This window comes from Delphinus delphis, chromosome 12, assembly GCF_949987515.2.
Source record: "Delphinus delphis chromosome 12, mDelDel1.2, whole genome shotgun sequence".
NCBI lineage: Eukaryota > Metazoa > Chordata > Mammalia > Artiodactyla > Delphinidae > Delphinus > Delphinus delphis.
Genome location: NC_082694.2, coordinates 58859551 through 58878017, shown reverse-complemented (window position 1 = coordinate 58878017; position 18467 = coordinate 58859551). Strand labels below are relative to the sequence as shown.

The 18467-nt window shown below is 37.1% G+C and overlaps 1 protein-coding gene across 3 annotated transcripts in view; it reads right to left on the bottom strand.

The window, feature by feature from the left end:
- Nucleotides 1-18467, bottom strand: part of MAP4K3 (mitogen-activated protein kinase kinase kinase kinase 3) — a 192847-nt gene that overhangs the window by 158138 nt on the left and 16242 nt on the right. The window lies entirely within an intron of this gene.

Below are 18467 nucleotides of genomic sequence, written 5' to 3'. Positions count from 1 at the left end.
TCATTCCTTTCCCCCTCATATCAGTTTCTGCATCTTTAAATTGACAGCACACACAGTGATTCACACTTTCCCATTATACTTTCCCAAGGTGACCCCAAAAGAAGAGAAGCTCGAGGAGTATCTGCAAGCCGAACAACGCGACTATCATGGTCAGCATTAAAACTCTCTGTCACAGTTAAATATGATTTTGTTCCTTTCTGTCTTGATACATTTACAACAAGCAGTGTTGCTAATCTTTACAGAAACAGACAAGTCTGGAAACCAGAAACATAACCCCCAACCTCTGCATCAGAAGCCAGAAACAAGAAGCAAAGAGAGGCACCAATCTTCTCTAAACATTAGTGGTGCCCAGATGCAGAAAAGAAAAAGAGAAAGAGAAATAGAAAAAGAAATAGAAAAAGAAAATCCTGCTCTTAACATTAATATCTTACTGTCAAATCCCAGTGTATGGGAATTTTAGAATTTTACATTAAAATCTTCTATTAAATAGTTTTTACATATCATTCTGGGGAAAATGAGAGGCAAGCAGTAATTCAAAATCGCTACTTACAAAAATATTAGGCAAACTTTTCAGAAGAATACGTTTTCTTAAGAAAATCTGTCAGTAATGTTTTTGAGAAATTGCCCCCATGCCCCACCTTCACTGCCACCTGCTTGCAGATCTCTACTTCCTACCCTGCCTACTGTGCCTCAATTCTTTTAAGAGTATGTACCAATCTAATACTTTGAATGTTGTATGAAAACCAAATATCATGTAAATGGTAATTCATTACATAAATGGTAATTCATTTATCTGAAATGAAACCACCAAATTCATAGAGAATCCTAACTAATGTCACCAACAATTTTGGGAACAACTATGAATTTCAAGAGTCTATAAGTAATTCTACGAGCCAGGGGCAATGGCCCACAACTTGGGTGTGGTTCACAATCAGGTTCTCTTTTCTGTGAAATGACAGCTGGTACTTGTAAAGTCCAAACTCCTTCTAGGAAGTAAGGTGCTTTATGAAAAGATACGGTTCTCAAACAGTTCCAAATGTATGGTCGTCATTTTAAAAGCATGTTGCCCACCTGAACAAGCATCAGAATTAATGATTAAAGTTTCCTTCAGATTTGCTATGCTAACTGATCTGACTCTTCTTAAGCAACAGGAGAAATTTAGCATGTTCCACACTAAAGAAATGGGAATTTTCAGATCTCTTCCCTTTGCACCTACTGGTAGACAAGTAATAAACAGAATCTAGCTTCAGCTTAATTATGACTTAGCTGAAACACGTTTACAGGATTGAATGCCCTTTAAAACTGAGTGGGAGAAAAGGAGACAGCCAGTAAAGAAAGGAAAATGGAATTATGATGAAAACAAGGCAATTATGTACATTATTTCAAAGAGCACTAAAAAAAGCCACATTCTGATCGTTTCAAATGGCTTTTAATGTCTCTCCAATCCTTAAAAGTTAACAAAGTTAGGCAATAATAGTCACCTTTGGTATGCCTTAACAGTACTTAATGTAAAAACAGAATTATGAATTATATAAAATATTATATAAAATATATAAATTCGGAAGAATAAATTCTATCTCTATCTTGTCTCTGATTTTAAAACTCAAATTTAAGTCAGATCATTGTACAACTCACTGAATTGTACACTTTAAAGGGGTGAGTTGTATGGTATGTGAATTTAATCTCAAGCAGTTAAAAAAATTTAAGTCAAAAGTTGGGGTTGGGAGAAGGGGGCGAGGGGGGTGGACGGGTAGTGTCTGAAAATAAAGCTCCAGAATAACTACGCTTTTCTATATAAGCTGACCAATGAAACCGAAAGGCTCTGGTGAAATAGAACAGATTTGATGCTTCTGGTCTTTTTTTTTTTTTTTTTTTTGCGGTACGCGGGCCTCTCACTGTTGTGGCCTCTCTCCCGTTGCGGAGCACAGGCTCCGGACGCGCAGGCTCAGCGGCCATGGCTCACGGGCCCAGCCGCTCCGCGGCATGTGGGATCTTCCCGGACCGGGGCACGAACCCGTGTCCCCTGCATCAGCAGGCGGACTCTCAACCACTGCGCCACCAGGGAAGCCCAATGCTTCTGGTCTTTTAATAAAGAAATCCCTTCAATTGATTGGGTTCTTGACCTGATCAGTGGCCAGCTGAACACCTTTGGTAACTGCAGTTCTGACCCACTCCTTTCCCCTCTGTGCAAGGGACATATTTGAAGAGGGTGAGAACCACAACCTTCTACTAGAAGGAAAAAATAATACTCTGGTAATAATGGAGGAAGGTTTGGGGCGGAGAAGGGGGAGCTGTCCATGTTTCACACCAGAACATTTTCAAAAGCGTAAACTACTTTCCTCAGAAACTCAATTTCAACTAACCAGAAGATAACAAACCTTCTCCTTTAGTAAATATACAGTCCCACTGTATGGTTGCCTTTTTAAGGAAATGTACTCTTTTCTAACCACTGTCACCTCTCATGTCCAGTGAGATACTTTGGGGTTTTCCTGGTATCACTGAATCACTTCCAATCCTCCTTCCTTGGCAAAAAAAATATTATTTTTAAAAAAGTAGAAACCAACATAACAGATGTATAGCTCTGTGTTTTCACACACCTAATTTTGGCAGTGTAGCTGAGTGTACGGACTCCACAGGCAGACTGTGGGTTCAACTGCCGCTCTGCCACTTACCAGCTGGGAACTCTAGGGCAAATCACTAAAGCTCTCTGTGTCCCTCTACTCTCATCTGTAAAATAGGGATAATTAAAGATCCCACATCATAGTATAGATTAAGATTAAAACTGGTTATTATCGGTAAAAGTTCATAGAAAACTGCTTAGCACATGATATATAATAATTATTATTTCAAAGAGTAAATGAGCAACTTAAAGTATGAGAACAGTTTGGTTTGAAAATTTGTAAAACAGAGTTGTGACAATTCCTCAAAAGCTGTACAGATATACTAAAATTGAACAAAAACATAAGTGGATGGCGGATGGTGGGAGCCAGATTTCTTACTATTAGAGAAGAAGGCTACAGATAGCATTGGGGAAGGCTAGAATGAACCATGTGGGACTGGATTAGATTCAAAGACATCAGTACAAATTCACCTTTAGCTTAAAATGGATACAGTTATATAAATACAGAAAAAACTATAGATATGTACGTATACACGGACCAGTAATACATATACTTATATACAACATGTTATAAATATATATTATATAATACATACTTTATATATTAACTATACATTATATATAAATATATATATTTCCTAGATCCATCTACTGAGAGGTCCTAGAAGAAATGACACACCAGTAAGAACAAGCACACCCAGAGCCCAAATCTTGGTTTCTTACACTACTCTCCAATAAAAGGAACCTGGGGTCCTTGGAGAAATGGCTGATCATAAGGCTGGGGGCAGGGAATATACATGATGAGCCTGAAATATCTTATACTGCCAGAGAGTAAGGAAGTGTTCAAAACAAAATGATGGGGACATATCAAAGGGATATAGGAGGTAATGTGAAAGAGCTCTCAATGGCCAAGCTGGAACAATTTGAGCCATCTGAGTACTGGATTATAACCCAGGATATAAAATAAATATTGATAAATCCATACTGATATAAAATAACTGAGGGGCAAAGATACAGATCTCCATACAAAAAAGCACCAGGTAATTTATGTAGCTACTCCCTTTCTCAAAAAGATGAAGCTTACCTCGACACCCACTAAGTGTGGGGCCATGTTTATTGATCTGCTTTCAGACAGCACAACATGGAAAGGTGGGAAGAAGTAATTTTATAGTGGAGAAACCTAGAAAACATCACCACGGCTAGGTGATCAAGGTTAACATCAACAGGGATAAGTCAAATTAATAGCGTGGATACTTCATCCTCCCCAAAATTCATACCCCAGTCTAACCATGAGAAAAACATTAGACAAACCTAAATGGAGAAACACACTACAGAATACCTGATCAGCACTCCTCAAAACTATTAAGGTCATCACAAAGTCTGTGAAACATGATGAGAAAATGTAACGTGCTATTCTGAATGGGATCCTGGCACAGAGAAGAGAAGTTAGGGAAAAAACAGTGAAATCCAAATAAAAGGTGGTGTTCAGTTAATAGTGACATACCAAAGTTGGTTCCTTAGTTGTGACAAACATACCATGGTCGTGTGAGATGGTAACAAATGGGGAGACTGGGTGAGGAGTTTACAGAAACTCTCTACTATTTTTGTGACTTTTTATAAATCTAAAAATATTCTAAAATAAGTATTTTTAATCTCAATTATCAAAGAATTAAAAAATAAACTAAATTTTTAAAATGGTATGAGTTTAAAAAGGTAAGTTTAAACCTTGGCCAGATAAACAAAAAGGTATTTGTCTCCTAAAACAGCTGATCATATTCTGCAAACAATGTTGCTAGAAAACCCAGATCCCTTTACTGATGTATAAAGTAAAGTTGGTTTCCAGACTTTTCTAAAACCCACCAAAATAAGTTAAATTATACTTTTAAAGTACTTTGTCTGAAATCTTATAAAACAGATTTAAATTTCACACCTTTTATATGATCACTTATTATACAACAATATAGGTTATGTTATAGAAATGTTCTTTAAGTTTTAATTCAAATACTATATTATAATGTGATAGAAGCAGCTAAGGAAATCTCAACACAAACAATACAAACCTTTTGTAAAAATAGCAACTCTGCCCAGTAATTAACAGTAACCTTCAATTTTGGTTTTTAAAAGAAAAAAGTTTGTCAAGCCTCATGCAACCACAGCTTACTGAAGAAAAAAATTCTACGTTCCAAATCAAAACATCTTATACGATTAGCAGACTCCAGTAGTGTTAGCGAATGAACATCACAGCACTAACTAGAAACATGAGACCCCAAAGAAAAATGTCAACATAATGATTATGAAATAGAAATGACAGTGACTGACTGGCCTATTACTGTTCAAACTGAATGACATACAAAAAGTAAACATAACTGTGTGTGTGGCCTGTTTCTGCAAAAAGCTTTATAGTCTCTACTCAACCCTCTTTAAAGGTTTGGGGTTTGAGTTTTCATTAAAGGGAGAAAGGGTGAAGGAGCAGGGGGTGGGGATAGATGCAGCAAGAAGCAGAGAAGGGAAAGATGAGCAAGTTTTAATAATGACCATGTCCATCTGGGTTTCCTATCACTTGGTACCTTCAATGTTCTCTTCTTTCCATCAACTCTGTCACCTCCTAAGGATGACATGGAGGGAGAGAAGTGTGAATCTTCCTGTGTAGGGACAGTGGGAGATCATAAGTCACCAATTCCTGAGGCACTGAAAGGAATACGGAACCCAAAAAAGGATTTTAAGGAGGCACAGGTGTTGAAAGAAAACTCTGATAACAATGGTGGGTAAGCTCTTACTATCTCTCCATTATTCTTAACGGTTTCAACTAGAACATATTCAGTAACTTGTAATACCAAACCTTTCCCTAAAAGACCACGACTTTCACATACATGTGTACTTACAGCATAGGTCTTTCATGGCATATTTCACTCACTCACTCAAATATGACACCTCAAAAGAAAGACTGAAACCACGAATCTTGAATCCTTTGAATTCCTTAGACATTAAAGGTGAGGAGGAAGTCAGATGCGAGCTCTTCTTCATTTCAAAACTCCAGGCAAAAGATGTCCCTTCTCTTGGCTCCCATCACTGAAGAATTCTTGTTCTCATGTGCACTCTTTCCTTCTTTACCACATGTCCCCACTGGTCCCTTCCAATCTGCTAGTCTACCACTGCAGTGGGTGGGGGTAGGGATGGGGAGGGTAATGGGACAACACCTTTCTACTTAAATATATTCTCTCAATCGATCTGTCCAAAATCTAACTCTACTCTACTCAAGTTTCCCATCTCTCCAGGCCACCCATGCCCAAAACTTGCCCTGTCATTAATCTAATTCACATCATTACCATTCACCCTTGGATTGTTTAGGCATTGTTTACACAGGGGCATGCCTGGTACATAGTAAGTACTCCATAAACACTATTTGCTATTATTATAATTATTGTTGTTATTAATATCCAATATTCTCCATTATTCCCCAATACAAATCATTTGATGCAGTCTGACCTGTTTCCTGCATGATCCCTTCTTACTTATTCCTCCCCCCAGCAGGTCTTCATTTTCCAATATTCACCTCAACTACAACGTCGTTCCACTTCACCAATTTAAATCTAAATCACATTTTAAAGACTAGCTTTCATTCTGTTTCTTCTAAAAAGCCTTTTCTATTTGGCCATGGACTGTAATCATTTTCTGATCTTCTGAATGTCTATCAAGAATCACATAACTCAATACATAAATCAAAGAATGCTTCAAGTTAATGCTGTAATTAAACTACTTAGTACTATGCCCATATACCTAGTCTGCCACCTCCTTGAGAAGAGGGCTCACACCATCTGCATCAGCCATGGTACAGAGCTCAGCAGAGATGCTCAATAAGTACTGCTGGGGAACACACTAAGAGAAGGATATAAATGATATGATACTAGGAGGAAGTAACAGGATCAACCTCCTCAACAAGAGACTACAGAAGATGTCACCACCTCCTCTTACCTTCTGAATCACTTGTAAACAGGATACTTTGCCAACCATTCTAACCACTCCAGAAAACAACTCTAAAGACAGCAAGTGAGTCCTCCTAACTAGACTCAATGGACACCCAGTCCTTACTTCCCTTAGTTCTATGCTATACCTGACTCCAAATTACCACTCTTTAATACTCTCAAACTACCCTTGTTTGAACACAGACAGTTCCAGGGGGAAGACCATGTAAAGACACCAGGAGAAGACAGCCATTTATGAGACAAGGAGAAAGACCTCAGAAGAAACTAACCCTGCTGACACCTTGATCTCAGACTTCCAGCCTCCAGAACTAGGAACTATGAGAAAATAAGTTTCTGTTGTTTAAGCCATCCAGTCTGTGATACTTTGTTTTGCCAGCCCAGCAAACTAACACAAGAACCCAGAAACAGACCCATACAAATACAGTCAAGTGATCTTTGACAAAGGAACAATGGCAATTAGATGGAAAAGGGATGATCTTTTCAACAAATGTTACTGCAACAACTGGATATCCACATGCAAAAAATAAAAAAAAAAAATCTAGACACATATCTTAACACCTCTCACAAAAATCAACTCAAATAGATCATAGATCTAAATGTCAAATGGAAAACTAAAAAAGTTCTAGAAGAGAATACCTAGGTGACCTTGGTTTGGGTTTGGCAATGGGTTTTTAGATAACACCAAAGGCACGATCAATGAAGGAAATAATCAATAAGCTGGACTTCACTAAATTAAAAACTTCTGCTCTGCTAAAGACACTGTTAAGAGAATGAAAAGACAAGCCACAGATGGGAGAAAATAACTGCAAAACACGTATCTGATACAGGACTTGTATCTAAAATATACAGAGAACCCTTAAAACTCAACTATAAGAAGACAAGCAATCCAATTTTAAAAAGGACAAAAGATCTGAACAGACAACTCACCAAATGACATAAACAGATGACAAATAAGCACACGGAAAGATGATCAACGTCACTAGGGAACTGCAAATTAAACAAGATAATCACTACATACCTATTAAAAATAACCAAAATCCAAAAGACAGACAACACAAATGCTGGCAAGGCTGTGGAGCAACAGGAACAGGATTCACTGCTGGTGGGAATGCAAAACAGTACAGCCACTCTGGAAGAAAGTTTGGCAGTTTTTTACAAAGCTAAACACAGTCTCACCACACAACCCAGCAACTGCACTCCTTGGTATTTACCCAAGAGCTGAAAAGTTATGTCCACACAAAAACCTCTGTACACAGATGCTTAAAGCAGGGAGGAAAGAACAAAGCCCCTTAAAGAATTCAAAACCAAGAGCCTGCTACTCATTTGGGTCTGGGGTTCAAATCTGCATTACCCATGAGGTGCGGGAAATTCCAAACTGAGCACTTAACATAAAGATTAGTCCCAGACCAATGAGACTCATGAGGTTCCTGATAGGAGTGAAAGCAAAACTGTTTTGGAAGGACACTCCCATAATTTAAGCCACAAAAGATTCTTAGAGAAATTTCAGATGAATTCAAAATTAAAATAAAAATCCACAAGTGAGAGTCAGCAAACACAACAAACCAACACACAGAAAGATTAACATCCCCCCCAATTTGAAAAGACAGAATCGTAATTTGAAAGAGAATGTTAATAAGTATGTTAAAATAATCAAAGTTATAAAAAAGGGTCAAAACTCTAAAAACAAGAAACTATGCAAAAATAATACAGACTTGAAAAAGAAATATAATTTCTCGAAATATAATTATTAAAATTTAAAAAGCAACTGAATCTGCTATGGACTGAACTGTGTCCCCCCCTCTCCCCAATTCATGTGTTGAAACCCTAATCCCAAGGTGATGGTGTTTGGAGACAGGGCCTGGGGGAGATAATTAGGTTTAGATGAGGTCATGAGGGTAGGGACCCTCATATGGCATTAGTGCCCTAAGAGAAGAGACACAAGAGAGCTTCATTCCCTCTCTGCCACGTGAGCACACAGTAAGAAAGCAGATGAGGGCCAGCTATAAACCAGGAAGAGAGCCCTCATCAGAAATCAATCGTGTTGGCACACCTTGATCCTAGACTTCTAGTCTCCAGAACTGTGAGAAAGTAAATTTCTGTTGTTTAAGCCACCCAGTCTATAGAATTTTGTTTTGGCAGCCTGAGCTAAGATAGAATCCAGCTAACTAAAGCTTAAATAGTTTGACCATCAAAACAAGTGACAGTGATTAATTGGAACCCAATGAATAAAATAAGAATCCGTAAGTCCAAAAATAAATAAATCAAGAAGTAAAAGCTCCTCATCACAACAGAATGCCAACCAATAAATATAGAAGAAATTAATGGAGTTAGAAAACCACTATTTTGCAACCGTCATAGTTAATAATTCAAGTAAAACTCATTAATGGATGCTAAAACTAATGGGTGTAAGTTAGGTGAGGAAGGAGATATTATATAGTCTCAGAGTATCTCCCCACAAATTACTTATTATAATAATTACAAAAGCAAAAAAATAGGGCTTCCCTGGTGGCGCAGTGGTTGAGAGTCCGCCTGCCGATGCGGGGGACGCGGGTTCGTGCCCCAGTCTGGGAGGATCCCGCATGCCGCGGAGCGGCTGGGCCCGTAAGCCTTGGCCGCTGGGCCTGCGTGTCCGGAGCCTGTGCTCCGCAACGGGAGAGGCCGCAGCAGTGAGAGGCCCGCGTGACGCAAAATAAAAAAAATTAAAAAAAAAGGAAAAAATAGCAACTTTATAGTGAAGAAATTTGGCAGATCCAAGTTAACCAAGTGATCAAAACTAACATTAATAATGGGACAAATCAACATCATGTGCCTCCTGATATGATTCACTGAGAACACATCATCACTTACATACTTTTCTGCCCCAAATGTGTCACCTGAATTTAACCAAAAGGGAACACCAGACACTCTGAAAATGAAGAACATTCTACAAAATAAATGACACATACTCTTCAGAAATATCAGTGTCTAGAAAAACAAAGAAAGGCTAAAAAAACTATTCTAGATGAAAAGAGATTGAAAACTAAAAGCAATCTATGATCCTGGATTAGTTTCTGAACTAGGAGGAAAAAATGCTCTTATGGACATTATTAAGACCATTGATAGAAATCTGAATAAGGTCTATAGATCAGATAATATTATTATATTAATATTAAAAGTCTCTGACTTTGATAACTGTACTGTGGTTTTATTTAAGTGAAAATACTTATTTTGAGAAATATACATTGAGTTGTGTATGGGTAAAGGAGCATGATGTCTGTAATTTACTCTCAAATGGTTCAGAGAAAAACAATATGTGTGTGTGTGTGTGTGTGTATATGTATATATATATAGAGAGAGAGAGAGAGAGAGAGAGAGAGAGAAGAGAAAAATGATAAAGCAAATGTGGCAAAGTGTTAACCACTGGTGAATTTGGAAAAAGATATATAAGAGTTCTTTATATTATTCTTCTATTTTTCCTGTGAGTTCAAATTATTTTTTTAAAGCAACAGACATTTTGAATAGCAGATGAGACATAGATACAATTGAAGATACTGAAGATATGAAGTAATATCTTCAAGTAATATCTTCAAGTAATATCTTCAATAATACAAGACAGAATACAGAGCTGAAAAAATCATGACATTATGAGACATGAAGAAATAGAAGGAAAATACAATAGGAGTTCTAAAGAAAGAACAACAGAGGGACAGGAAAGAAATAATAGTCAAAGACACACCAGCTTAGAATTTTCCAGGACTGATGAAACAAGTTACTCTTTAAAGAAAAACAACAAATATTTTAATTTAAATCCGTATCTAGAAACATCAATGTAAAACCGAAGGACACCAGAGTCAAAGAAAAAAAATCTTAAAAGACAATTAGAAAGAAAACACTGATTAGCTAGCTACAAGTAACAATTAAATTGACCACAGACTTCTTAGCATCAACAACAGAATATCTTCAAAGTTCTGAGAGAAAATAACTGTCAACTTAGTTACACTACACTCAATTATGATTTAAAGGTTAAGACAAAAGAGACATTTTTGAAAAAAAGAGACTGAGTTTACCTTTACACAGTCAAAAGGAGAGAGGGAGGGAGGAAGAACCCTACCAAATAATGCTCACTAGGAAGAAGAAAACTGAAGCCAGAATGATGGAGCAAGATGCCAAGAAACAATGGTGAGCAAAGAAATTGAAAACACATATGGGTAACCGTAAAACAGCACTGTATGTATAAAACAATGATAATAAACACTCATCTGGGAGACAAGAAAGCAATATAGAACCAAAATAACAGACAACACCACAAAATAGGAAGGTGGTAATTGAAGTGAATCATTCCCAAGTCCATGTACTGACCAGAAAGGGAACAGAGAGAGATGTATTAGTTTATTATGCATATTGAAATTTGACACCAAAAGTATAAAAATAAAATGTATAACTTTTAACCCAACAGAGGGGAAAGGGGGGAAATAAAACTTACTGATACCATCCAAATAGTGACACAAGAAGATCAGAAAGACAAGAGTGGCCCTAACGAATCTGGAAAATATTATACTGTAAATCAAATGAGTTGCACGTTCTCCAAGCATTTGTTTGTCTGTATCTTGGATATGTGAAACATTATCTATCACATCTCAAAAATGTGGACCCTTGCTTTAGTCAGAATATCTAGTATCTCTTTGCCCACTTCTGTCCCACAGCTGTATTTTTATCCATATCTACTCTTTTGGAATGGCTTCCCTCACAAATGAAAGGTCCTCTATAAATGAAATGTTCTCTACAAATGAAAACCCAATTATTTCTTTGATCCCAAATCAGATTCACTCTTCCAGAAAATCTTTATCAAATTAACACCAACTCACCTTTCCCTTAAATTGAATTGAATTTCTGTAGTATTTAAAACATGTGATTGTTCTTTTTTTTTTTTTTTTTTTTTTTCAGTACGCGGGCCTCTCACTGCTGTGGCCTCTCCCGTTGCGGAGCACAGGCTCCGGACGCGCAGGCTCAGCGGCCATGGCTCACAGGCCCAGCCGCTCTGCAGCATATGGGATCTTCCCGCACCGGGGCACGAACCCGTGTCCCCTGCATCAGCAGGCAGACTCTCAACCACTGCGCCACCAGGGAAGCCCGTGATTGCTCTTTTAATTGTTAAAATACTGCCTTATAAATGTTCTTTAGATGTTCCATTTAGGCATATTTTGTTTCCTCAAATCAGATCATAAGCTCGTCAAGATCAGAACGAAATTCTTTAGGATCTCCTAAACAATCAAGCACAATGTTGTTTATTTTTCACTTAAGGATGAAGAAAACTTTAAGTTATTTTCCTTTAATAAGCACAAAAGATATTAATTTTGCAAAATATGCACCAATAAACAGATACATCTCATACATAAAAACAAATCAGGTTCTAAGGACTTTGTTTTAATCTTTAGACAATATAGGTGAAGTGGACAGCTTTTTAAATAGTCATTTCCCCTGTTTTCATTTTGCCAACTTTAAAAAGAGTCCATATGCTCAGGGCTAAAAATGTTCAAGGTTAAATCAAAGGAAGTCAGACACCACTAGTACAGTGAAGATTTTAATAAAAACTGAAAATGTGCCTCACATTACAATTACTGTACCACTTTGAAGAAGTATTACATAATAGTTATCTTTTACTACAATATTAGTAGAAAAGGTGAAGGATGAAATTTATAAATTAAAAAGAAAAAAAGGCAAAACATTAGTAAGTTAAAGGAGAGCTAAATAAATGGAGAGACATACTGTATTCACAGATCAAAGGACTCAATACTGTTAAGATCTCAATTTTCCACAAATTGAGCTACAGATCCCACATAATCCCAATAAAATCCCAGTAGGTTATATACATAATAAAATGTCACAAAATTATGCACACAGGCATGAAAAAAATGAGTGCCTGCAAAAAGTGATGAAATCTGACTAAGGTCTAGTTAACTGCATTGTGTCAATCAATCTCCTGGTTTTGATAATGCACTATATTTAGGCAAAAATATCACCACTGGGGGAAGCTGGGTGTTGGGTCCATGTGACCTCTTTGTACTTTTTTTGCAACTTCCTATGAATTTTGAATTACTTTAAAATAAAAAGTAAAATCTTGGAAGGCTTTTTCATGTAACTGAAATGCTGATTCTAAAATGTGTATGGTAAAAATAAAGGACCTAAAATAGATGAAACAATTTTGAAAAAGCAGAATAAAGTTGTAGGACTCACTACCCGATTTCAAGGCTTTCTTTTTATGAAGCTACAGTAAGCAAGACTGAGGTATTGCTGAAAATATAGCCAAACAGCTCAACAGGACAAGACAGAGTGCAATATACCTACACACGTACTGTCAACTGATTTTTGTCAAAGGTGCCAAGGTAATCCATTTATGATTCATTTATATCACATCCTAGAAGAGCTTTTATAGTGATAGAAATCAGAACAGTGATTGCAATGGCTGGGGGGAAGAGGGGGGACAGCATGACTGGGAAGGGATATAAAAGAACTTTCTGAGGTTGAGGAAATGTTCTACCTTAATAAAGGCATGGGTTGCACAGCTGTATTATTTGTCAAACTGAAAGATTTACGATCTGTGCATTCACTCTAAGTAAGTCATAATTTAATTTTTAAAATATGCAACAACATACAAGTGTTCTAAAATATCTGTCTACAAAGAAACATCAAAATACTAAGAGTATCCACCTCTTGGGAGTAAGATTACTCATCATTTTGTTTTCTTATAGTTTTCTGATTGTCTATTTTTTCTTTTAAAAATGTACATGTTATAATCAGAATACAACACACTCTGCAAATTTATGCCAGAATAAAAATAGCTAGCTCATACTTTACTGTTCCGTTCACTAATCCCCTATACCAATTACCCTCCCAATCTGTAGCATTTTTCTTCAATAGGAGGACGTGTTTTACACGTCCTCCTGATAATCCCTCAGTAAGACCTGGGAGAAAGGTTCTGGCTCTTATCAGCCTCTATTAGTCCTAAAGACACTGTTAAAGAATTGTTATTCTCCACAGAAAAATGAAGGGAAGTAATTATTACTACTGTTTCTTCAGAGTAACCACAGTAAGAAAATAATGAAAAAAAAAAAAACCAAAAACCTCAAAGATACCTATTTTCTAACAGAAAATCCAATCTCCAACAGAGCTCCCCCTTCTCAACTTTACTGTCTTTGTAACTGATGCCATTCTCCCACTATTAATTGATTTAAACAAGTATTTATAAAGCACCAACTACGTGCTCCTCCATCAGGCTTAAAATTGTTAAGTCCTCTCTGAATCATCTCTCTCCATCCCTGTATTTCTCCACAAAGCCTTGTCGAATTTCTCTCCAAGATGCTTCTCACCTATCTGTTCTTCCTTTCTGTTCTTCACTACTGTTTGCCTTGTCTGATCCATCACCACTTACCTTACCCTTAGCTTACTCCACATAATCTTCTAGCACAGTTCTGTGGAGAAGAACTGTGGAGGTCCCTGGGATTCCTTTCTGAGGGTCTCAAAAAGTCAAAACTATTTTCATAATAATACTGAAATGCTATTGGCCCCCTTTCACCATGTTGACATCTGTACTAATAATACAAAAGCAATGGTGGTAAAACTGCTGGTGCCTTAGCACAAATCAAGGCAGCAGACCCACAATGTACAGCAGTCAAGTGTATTCTTCACTGCAATGCACTCGCTGGGAAAAAAAAAAAAAAGCCAGTTTCACTTAAGAATCCCCTTATTGAAGCATAAACATTGTTAATTTTATTAAATCTTGACCCTTAAATACTTATCAATTTAATATTCTATTTGATGAAATGCATAAACACTTCTGCATACCAAGTACACTGGTTTATATCAGAGAACAGCACCGGTGATTGAGTTGCAAACCAAACAAGCCACTTTTTCCACAGAACACTGTTGTTACTTGAGAGAACAGCTGACAAACCATGATTATTCATGTTTAGGTATCTGACATTCTCTTGAAAATAAACTAAATGAACCTGTCAGTTCAATGAAAAACAACAGTATTTGCTGCATGTGATGCATTTAGCACTTTCAAAGAGAAATTTGAATCTTGGAAAACTTGTATCTACCATCAATACTTTAAGACTTTTCTGATGAGATGAGCGATGATTTATGATATTGTGTAATGAAACATGGCAACGTTGGGAAGATCTGGATAACATCATGAATCCATATTTTCCAAATGACCAGTGCATGATGTTAAAAAAATCATACGTGGGTAAAAATGATCCATTTTAAGTTAGAGACCAATAATAAGTGTTTTACCATAATGGTAGGTCTTGGATTCTACATTGCAACTAACTTTTTTTTTTACATTTTTATTGGAGTATAATTGCTTTACAATGGTGTGTTAGTTTCTGCTTTATAACAAAGTGAATGTTATACATATACATATGTTCCCATATCTCTTCTCTCTTGCGTCTCCCTCCCTCCCACCCTCCGTATCCCACCCCTCTAGGTGGTCACAAACCACCCAGCTGATCTCCCTGTGCTATGCGGCCTCTTCCCACTAGCTAGCTATTTTACGTTTGGTAGTGTATATATATCCATGCCACTCTCTCACTTCATCCCAGTTTAACCTTCCCCCTCCCTGTGTCCTCAAGTCTATTCTCTACATCTGCATCTTTATTCTTATCCAGTCCCAACGTTCTTCAGAACAATTTTTTTTAAGAGTCAATATATATGTGTTAGCATACTGTATTTGTTTTCCTCTTTCTGACTTATTTCACTCTATATGACAGTCTCTAGGTCTATCCACCTCACTACAAATAACTCAATTTCGTTTCTTTTTATGGCTGAGTAATATTCCATTGTATATATGTGCCACATCTTCTTTATCCATTCATCTGTTGATGGATGCTTAGGTTGCTTCCATGTCCTAGCTATTGTAAATAGAGCTGCAATGAACATTTTGGTACATGACTCTTTTTGAATTTTGGTTTTCTCAGGGTATATGCCCAGTAGAGGCATTGCTGGGTCATATGGTAGTTCTATCTGTAGTTTTTTAAGGAACCTCCATACTGTTCTCCATAGTGGCTGTATCAATTTACATTCCCACCAACAGTCCAAGAGTGTTCCCTTTTCTCCACACCCTCTCCAGCATTTATTGTTTCTAGATTTTTTGAGGATGGCCATTCTGACTGGTGTGAGATGATATCTTATTGTAGTTTTGATTTGCATTGCTCTAATAATTAATGATGTTGAGCATTCTTACATGTGTTTGTTGGCAGTCTGTATATCTTCTTTGGAGAAATGTCTATTTAGGTCTTCTGCCCATTTTTCGATTGGGTTGTTTGTTTTTTTGTTATTGAGCTGCATGAGCTGCTTGTAAATTTTGGAGATTAATCCTTTGTCAGTTGCTTCATTTGCAAATATTTTCTCCCATTCTGAGGGCTGCCTTTTCGTCTTGTTTACGGTTTCCCTTGCTGTGCAAAAGCTTTGAAGTTTCATTAGGTCCCATTTGTTTATTTTTGTTTTTATTTCCAGTTCTCTAGGAGGTGGGTCAAAAAGGATCTTGCTCTGATTTATATCAAAGAGTGTTCTTCCTATGTTTTCCTCTAAGCGTTTCATAGTGTCTGGCCTTACATTTAGGTCTTTAAACCATTTTGAGTTTATTTTTGTGTATGGTGTTAGGAGTGTTCCAACTTCATACTTTTACATGTACCTGTCCAGTTTCCCAGCACCACTTATTGAAGAGGCTGTCTTTTCTCCACTGTATATTCTTGCCTCCTTTATCAAAGATAAGGTGACCATATGTGCGTGGGATTATCTCTGGGTTTTCTATCCTGTTCCATTGATCTATATTTCTGTTTTTGTGCCAGTACCATACTGTCTTGATAACTGTAGCTTTGTAGTAGAGTCTGAAGTCAGGGAGCCTGATTCCTCCCGCGCTGTTTTTCGTTCTCAAGATTGCTTTGGCTATTCGGGGTCTTTTGTGTTTCCATACACATTGTGAAATTTTTTGTTCTAGTTCTGTAAAAAGTGCCAGTGGCAGTTTGATAGGGATTGCATTGAATCTGTAGATTGCTTTGGGTAGTAGAGTCATTTTCACAATGTCGATTCTTACAATCCAAGAACATGGTATATCTCTCCATCTGTTGGTAACATCTTTAATTTCTTTCATCAGTATCTTATAATTTTCTGCATACAGGTCTTTTGTCTCCTTAGGTAGGTTTATTCCTAGATATTTTATTCCTTTTGTTGCAATGGTAAATGGGAGTGTTTTCTTAATTTCACTTTCAGATTTTTCATCATTAGTGTATAGGAATGCAAGAGACTTCTGTGCATTAATTTTGTATCCTGCTACTTTACCAAATTCATTGATTAGCTCTAGTAGTTTTCTGGTAGCATCTTTAGGATTCTCTATGTATAGTATCATGTCATCTGCAAACAGTGACAGCTTTACTTCTTCATTTCCTATTTGGATTCCTTTTATTGCTTTTTCTTCTCTGATTGCTGTGCCTAAAACTTCCAAAACTATGTTGAATAACACTGGGCAACCTTGTCTTGTTCTTGATCTTAGTGGAAATAGTTTCAGTTTTTCACCACTGAGGAGAATGTTGGCTGTGGGTTTGTCATATATAGTCTTTATTATGTTGAGGAAAGTTCCCTCTACGCCTATTTTCTGCAGGCTTTTTATCATAAATGGGTGTTGAATTTTGTCAAAAGCTTTCTGTGCATCTACTGAGATCATCATATGGTTTTTCTCCTTCAATTTCTTAATATGGTGTATCACGTTGATTGATTTGTATATATTGAAGAATCCTTGTATTCCTGAAATAACCTCATTTGATCATGGTGTATGATCCTTTCAATGTGCTGTTGGATTCTGTTTGCTAGTATTTTGTTGAGGATTTTTGCATCTATGTTCATCAGTGATATTGGCCTGTAGTTTTCTTTCTTTCTGACATCTTTGTCTGGTTTTGGTATCAGGGTGATGGTGGCCTCGTAGAATGAGTTTGGGAGTGTTCCTCCCTCCGCTATATTTTGGAAGAGTTTGAGAAGGATAGGTGTTAGATCTTCTCTAAATGTTTGATAAAATTCGCCTGTGAAGCCATCTGGTCCTGGGCTTTTGTTTGTTGGAAGATTTTTTTTTTTTTTTTTATTAACATCTTTATTGGGGTATAATTACTTTACAATGGTGTGTTAGTTTCTGCTTTATAACAAAGTGAATCAGTTATACATATACATATGTTCCCATATCTCTTCCCTCTTGCGTCTCCCTCCCTCCCACCCTCCCTATCCCACCCCTCCAGGCTGTCACAGAGCACCGAGCCAATATCCCCGTGCCATGCGGCTGCTTCCCTCTAGCTATCTACCTTACTACGTTTGTTAGTGTGTATATGTCCATGACTCTCTCTCGCCCCGTCACAGCTCACCCTTCCCCCTCCCCATAACCTCAAGTCCGTTCTCTAGGAGGTCTGCGTCTTTATTCCTGCCTTACCCCTAGGTTCTTCATGACATTTTTTTTTTCTTAAATTCCATATATATGTGTTAGCATACTGTATTTGTCTTTTTCGTTCTGACTTACTTCACTGTGTATGACAGACTCTAGGTCTATCCACCTCATTACAAATAGCTCAATTTCGTTTCTTTTTATGGCTGAGTAATATTCCATTGTATATATGTGCCACATCTTCTTTATCCATTCATCCGATGATGGGCACTTAGGTTGTTTCCATCTCCGGGCTATTGTAAATAGAGCTGCGATGAACATTTTGGTACATGACTCTTTTTGAATTATGGTTTTCTCAGGGTATATGCCCAGTAGTGGGATTGCTGGGTCATATGGTAGTTCTATTTGTAGTTTTTTAAGGAACCTCCATACTGTTCTCCATAGTGGCTGAACCAATTCA